Source organism: Quercus suber, unplaced genomic scaffold, assembly GCF_002906115.3.
Source record: "Quercus suber isolate HL8 unplaced genomic scaffold, Cork oak 2.0 scaffold_760, whole genome shotgun sequence".
In the NCBI taxonomy this organism is placed as follows: domain Eukaryota; kingdom Viridiplantae; phylum Streptophyta; class Magnoliopsida; order Fagales; family Fagaceae; genus Quercus; species Quercus suber.
In genome coordinates, this window is record NW_027070196.1 from 87,798 (window position 1) to 95,699 (window position 7,902).

Below are 7,902 nucleotides of genomic sequence, written 5' to 3' on the forward strand. Positions count from 1 at the left end.
TAAGAAACATGACAAAATTGAGGTGTAATGCTGGCGCTATAGTAACATTTTACAAAAGAAAGTAAGAAACATGACAAAATTGTTGTGTAATGCTGGCGTTTGGGAATATTTTATACACAAAGCCGGCCCTTGGGGTTGGAACAAGCATTTCACATGGAAAGAATTGACAGAGGCTGGCCAGATACCAAAAACTTTCTGTACAAAAACAGTTTCGACTTGGACTTTTGCATTATTAGTGTGAGTTTGGATAGCGGTAGGTTACACATTTTGCGCGTCTACATTTTTTTTCATGGGTCCTGTGTACTGTTCATAGGACCCACAAGTACGGAATTGGCAAAATCAACTTTAAAACTGGGTCCCACGGTACTATTTACACATTTAAAAATTATTTTACTATCGTTTTTTCAGCAATAAATTTTTAATTTTCAGTAATAAACAATATCCAAACAGATCCTTAACATCATATTCAACTGCTGTCCGTCTACTCATTTAAACTCAATGTTACTAAAAGTATTAGCTTAGAAAATGTAGGTAAAATATATAGGGGTAATTATTCTTTCTCGTATCAACAGTAGTACTCTCATTATGAGTCTATGACATTTATCATTCATGCAAGAAAAAAAGAGTACCACATCATTATATTTTGGAAGTGTTTTCCAAGATAGCAATGTTTTAAAGAAACTTTATTAGTTGAATTTAGGGTTGATGTAACTATTTTTTTTGCTTTGGAGACAATCACCCCCAAATTTTGTTTAAAAAAAAATACTAATATATATATATAATTAATTTTAGCAATTTGGTTCAATAAAACTACACTTGCTGCCTTTAACAATATCATTAATCCTTTTAAAGGCCATAAAAAAATTATGGATGTAAAATCTAAAACAAAATTAACAAGCTATAAAAATAGCCCAACAACAAAAATAACTAATAGCAAAGCCACAAAAAAAAAAAATAAATAAATAAATCCAATCAATCAATTTTACCCAAAATAAACAAAACAACCCTTTTAAAAAATTTAAACAAAATAATTTTCCCCTTACCCAATAGTAGACATACACATCAAAGACACACACCAAGTTCCCTCTTTATAAATTATTGCGTTGTAATGTCTAAGAAACAATGACTTTGTGTCTATCTCTAATGACAGTTTGTTAATACGAAATAGATGTTTTTATTGAAATTTGATAATGATTTTTTTTTTTTTTTTGGGTTTATACAACCTTCACCCCCTATAATTTGAAGTCTTGGCTTCGTCCTTGGTTGAATTAACTAAAACCCATCAAGATGTACTAATATTATATTTATAGGTCTCACATTTAAAACTTAGAAAAAAAAAATCTTTTAAATTAAGTGATATCTTAATATGTTATGTAGTGTTAATATATCAATCAAAGACACTTGTCTCTAGATAGGGCTATAAATGAATTAAGCTGTTTATAAACAGCTTGAACTCGGCTCGAGAAATTTATATATATATATATATTTGTTTGTTTAAAAAACAAGTCAAATTCAAGCCTTAAGTTTAGGCTCGATTATTAAAGAGCGAAGTTCAAACCTAAAATATATTGTGTTCATGAACAAGCTCATGAACATGTATATAATATTATATTTTTATATGTATACTTGTCTAAATATATATATATATATATAGACTTGAAATTAAATTGTATAAGTTTGTCAATAGTTTTAAATAATATTAAATTATTATTTGTATGTTATTGATGATATAGACAATTTATCCATAGGAAAAATTCATGAAATTGTCAAGAGGTAAAATATTTTAGACATGATTTCACCATATAAAAGAAAATAATAAGTTAATCAAATAGTTCATGAACAAGTTTGAGATTGCTCGATAAGAAGGTAAGCCAAGTTTGAATATAAAATCTTGTTTGATGATGAGCTCGAACTCGACTCATATTCATAAAAAATAAAAATAAAAAATTTAATTTAATTTAATTTAATTAAATGAACAAGCTTGAACTTTTAATAATTGACTTGTTTACAACCTTATCTTTAAATACCCATTTTCAAAGAAGATTTTTTTTTTTTTCCTTTTTGGGTTGATAGTACAAACTACAAAGATGCTGCCTTAAATTTAGGTCCATCAAAAGCTTTTTAGCATAAATGGAGTAATTTATTCATTTAGTAACAACAGTGGGATACTTTCTTTTTTTTTTTTTTTTGATACCATTCAAAGGAAGAAAGAGTTACAAACAGTGGGATACATGAGATCAGTCGCGTTGGAAGTTTTGGGTAAGTGGAATTTTAAATAACTATAATCCAAAAGCATTGTCATAATAAGCTTTTTCATACGAGGGTTCCTCGTGAAGGTCAAATAAACAATAAGTTCCTCGTTTAGTTTTCCTTTTTCTTTTTTCTCTCTTTTTAAAATTATTATTAAAAAAAAAAAAAAAAAAAAAAAAAAAAGAAAGAAAAAGAAAAGAAAGAAAGAGGGGTAAAGACTTGAAGATTCGAATTTCATACTTTTCCACCATCCCAAAGGGTATGTGCCACTTGGCTAAAAGGCCATTTAAAAATAAATTCCTCAATTGAGTGTTGAAAAAAAATTGTAATGCCTCATGGGTTTTATACTCTTATTACTATAGACATAATTAATGCAGATCATCCATTTTAACCACACACACAAAAATTACATAATTTAATATAATTTGATTTTTTTTTTTTTTGAATATTTATAATTCGATTACAAATTAATATGGTTGTTAAATTGTCATATTGCATATTCATTTTTTTTTAGAGGGTTATTGCATATTCATATGACTCTACATATATATATATATATATATTACACATAATACTACCACATATATATAACTATATGAATTTGTAACAAAATGATTATCAAAATCTGATACTCCAATATAATTTTTTTGAGAAATAATACCCCAAAATTAATCAATAGTACTAGTCTCTTCTCAACCCCCCCCCCCAAAAAAAAAAAAAAACATTTTTCGGGCGTAAATTATAAACTCCTCAGTTTAATTTATATATAATCAGTCCACATTGAAAAAGTTATACAAGTAATTAAGAGATCAAATTATTAATTGAATAAAAAAATGAGCATTGATGAAAAATTGAAAAATCCTGGATCTTAAGTGGAGATTCAATTAAAAAAAAAAAGGATGGATCAAATTCTATTGAGTCTAATTTAAATGGAAAATTTTTAGGTACTTCCGGAGTATGAAGAAATAATGCTCTTTCCTCTCACATTCATGATGGACCCCACCATGGAATTATGAGTAAACTTTATTATGAATGTGAGAAGAGAGAGCACTATTCTCTGTGCTCCGAGTGTACATAAGAATACTCAATTTAAAATATCATTTATCAATGAATTTAATTACATTGAACTCCTCAATTTATGAGTAATTTAAACTGGTTGAATTATAAGTAATTTAATTACTTACTACACTTGCAATAGCAGAGACCAAAAAGAATAATAATAATAAAAAGGAGGAGCCCAGCTATGCTTTCTTTTTCTTTTTTTTTATGGGAAAGCTACGCTATTTTGATATTCCTTAATATATAAAATGTAATGTAATAGAAATTGTGGGAGGGGTAATATTCGAGTACAGAATAGAGCTCGTGGGCCAAGTCCGAGGAGTTGGAAAGGCCTATCCCCACACTAGTCCTGACCTAGTACATAGATGAAAGCCCGAGAATAAAGGACGAAGAGGCCGACTGCTAGAGGAGCCCGAAGAGCAAGCATTCCACGGGAGGCGTCGAACAAGCCACATTGGACCAAAAGACAAAATGCTAAGGAAGATGGTAGAGACATGCAAGCAAAGAAGAAGGAAAATATCTAGATAAAGTGCCTATCACCTCTATATTCAATACACTGTACCATCTCAGTTGGTCGCATCAATGATGGAATGACTCCTGAACAGTGTCCTCACAGCTTGCAACACCTTCTACCACCTCCAGCAGAACCCTAATGGAACAAGTATCCAAAGAAAGATCAATAGTTGTACAAGTGGAAGGCTAGGATGCAATTTAGCTAGCTATATAAAGCGAGCAAAACCCTTCAGATGGACGGATGAAAATTTGAAAAGAGAAATATACTATGTGCAACACTATCCTGTAACCGAGACTTGAATATCATATTAACTGTTACTCCTCGGCCTAACCCGAGGAAGTTTTAATCTAAAACTCTACTTCTCTCTTGTAATTTATGTGTTGTTTTTTCATTCACTTAAAAACTAAATCATTTGAATGTATCAAGGTTGACCTTGGAAATCCACTCTCTAACAAATTAATTGTATTGGGCTGATATATATAAACTCTCAGCTCTAAGAGGGCTAAGTCTGTTTTCGTCCGCCTATAGAAATATTTTTATCTTTTTAGAAACAACAGCAAGAGAAATATAATAATGACAAATAGTAAATGAATTTTTTTAATGGATGAAAAAGGTAGAACATGTCCTAAATTTTTAACAATAAAAATTATAGCATTGATTTTTTATAACAAAAAAAAAAAAATGAAAGAAAGAAAAGCAATGATATATCCCTAACTCTCATAAGAAGTGAAAAAGACTTGTAAGAAGAAAAAAAAAGGGGGGTGGGGGAGGGGTGTGGTAGCATTTTGTTTTGGAAAATAAAATAACTTTTACTAAAGAGATTTACTTAGTTATATATTTTCACAAACATATGCTCTAAACACTCCTAAAATAAATGAGTTATACATGGCAAAGAAGTTAATATTAGAACAAAAAAAAATGAAATATTCAAAATGAGGGTTTGTACAATTTTATTTATTTATTTTATATGAAGGAATTTGGTTTGAATTTTGGTTGATCTCATAATATTGTGTCACATTAGTTTTTAAGGCTTCACAATTTTACACATCATTATTCTTATATATGTTATTTAATTTAATTTAAATTCTATTCTATATTTAAACTTTTCATTAGAATCTTGATATTTCTTTTTCTTTTGAGAAACAAACATACACATATACACAAAAGGGAGAAGGAATGTTTTGAGTAGAGTTTATGCCTTTGTGGTGTGTTTAGATGTTAGAATCTCATATTTTCTTTAAATAGTAAATTATAATTCTATATGTTAGAATCAACCTTTCTTTGCTCGTTCCTATTTGAAGAGAAGCTTAGAGTAGAAAGTCGGTTGTTTGAAATTTCCAAGGCTGCTAAGAGCCCAAAGGAGAAAATGAAGAAGAAGAAAAAAGGAAACTAGAGTATCCTTCACACATCTAGGGAAAAAAAGGTTGTGAAAGTTGATTTAAGCAAAAATTATAAGTGTACGTTACACCAGCCAAGGCAAATTTGAATGCTGACGTGGCTAGATCCAAACCCTACACGTAGGCTAGCTATGAGGAAAGGGAGAAGAACGTTGGCTGAGAGAGAGCATCTTTGGCTGGTGCCAACGGCGTGACCATCTTGGGGAAGAGTGAAATATGCACCTGGCATGGACACCCAACACTAGCGTAAAAGAGAGATAGCAACCCCTTATAGTCAAAAGCTATAGAACATTCCTTATTGGTTAAGCTTGTGTTGGACCACTGCTGAGGACACATGCATTGCTCCTAAACTCCCTGATGTCCCTTTCCTTGTCTATGGCTTGTTCCCCACATTGTAGTAGAGCTGTCTTCCATCCCACAACCTTGACATTGGTGTATTTTTTCTCTCCTCCAAATGTAGTGCAAATAGCTGGATTAGGGTTTGAAATGGGGGAAAAAGGGTTTGACACCTATCCTTATGTACCTAATAACAATTCTCGTACTATAAGAGGAAAATGTTGCTTAGCAATTAGGGTAAGAGACAAGAAAAATAGAGAGACAATATAGATGTCTAGGTAGGAAAGTGAGGGAAAATGAGGCTTTCTTTGGGAAGAACATCACCATTGTGTAAAAACCTTAACTTTCACATAATAGAGAGCTCTAAAGAGTGAGGGACATTCTTCCCTTCACTCACCCGTAGTTCTTCATCCCTTCCAAAGGGTTTTCCACGTATGTTGCACGCCTTCTTTACTCCATTGTTTTTCCTTTACATTTCTTTAGACTCTAAAATGTTAAAGTTCTCATTTTTATTGTTCTTGAGCTTTTTTACTTAAATGTACTGTTAGATCCATAGCTCATTTTCCTTTACAAGCTTGTTAGTCTAACTTGCACGTACAATAAGTAAATCAACTAATATTTTATGTGATTCGATAGTGTGCTTACACTGAAGGGAGGGAGCAATTATCAATCCACTATATAAGGAATTAGGGTTACAACATATAGCATATATAATCATACCCGCCACAAATCCCCAAGATAACCTTTCCTCCCACACCCACCCCCCACTCCAAAAGAAGTCCATGAAGATAAATAAAGGCAAAAAGGAAGTTTCAATGTGAGACTGAAGGAAAATACAGTACGTGAAAAACGCCATCAACGCTCTATTCCGTGGTATAAAATAATTGTTGTTGTTGCCCTTAGTGACAGAATTTGTTAGTTCTTGAACCTTCTTGGTCTACATAGGCAAAAAGCAAACCACATTCAGCATTTTTCTTAAGCATGCATGTATGATTTGGGGCAATCTTTCAACATGTTAAGTATTCATTGATTTCTAGAAAACTCTAATAGATCACAAGGGCATCAATCCCAGCTTCTAGAAAAAGGGAATTCTCTTTGATTTTCTTATGGGCAATTGCACTAAGATAAAGCTTAATTACAAGTTAAACTATGCTAATCATGATTGTAATTTGCAGCTAATTGGCGGCACAACGTGTGGCCTATGTGTAAAGGCAGGACACATTGGAAAGTAATCTGCTTTTGCTAAGTACTCCCTCCGTCTCAATATTTTTGTCCTGTTTGAAAAGTCAAACTTTTTAAGAGAACATCATTTATTATCTTGTTTACCTTTTAAAAATGTATAAGTTACCGAAACTACCCTTAAAAAAATTTATCAAAAAATTGAATTAGTAAATTAATAGAGGTATAATAAGAACATTAGTAAATTAATGACTTTTATTTTTAGAAACAGGACAATATTTTGGGACATCTCAAAATGGAATAGAGGACAAAAAAAATGAGACGAAGGGAGTATTATTTTTGCACAGGAATCAGCTTAGTTGGGATAATCTAAGGGAATCAAGTGGAATTATTGTTAAAGATAAGTGACAAAACTATAACAATATAAGCTGTACTTAAAGTAGAAAATATACAGGAAGAAACATAGTGACGCACTTAGCTTTGTTGGGGTTTAGAGGAACAATAATTCAGATACCAGGGCCACGGGTCCATGGCTACCTAGGAGTAGAAACAATATATTTCGCACTTGCCTGTGTTAGTGACGCACTTGCATGTAGTTTAGCTTTCTAATCATCTATACATTCATTCATTTTTTAAATCAACAACCATTATCTTTGTCACAAACAGTGTTTGATCATGCAGTTTTTTTTTTTTTTTTTTTTAAGCATTGATTTTTTATAACAAAAAAAAAAAAATGAAAGAAAGAAAAGCAATGATATATCCCTAACTCTCATAAGAAGTGAAAAAGACTTGTAAGAAGAAAAAAAAAGGGGGGTGGGGGAGGGGTGTGGTAGCATTTTGTTTTGGAAAATAAAATAACTTTTACTAAAGAGATTTACTTAGTTATATATTTTCACAAACATATGCTCTAAACACTCCTAAAATAAATGAGTTATACATGGCAAAGAAGTTAATATTAGAACAAAAAAAAATGAAATATTCAAAATGAGGGTTTGTACAATTTTATTTATTTATTTTATATGAAGGAATTTGGTTTGAATTTTGGTTGATCTCATAATATTGTGTCACATTAGTTTTTAAGGCTTCACAATTTTACACATCATTATTCTTATATATGTTATTTAATTTAATTTAAATTCTATTCTATATTTAAACTTTTCATTAGAA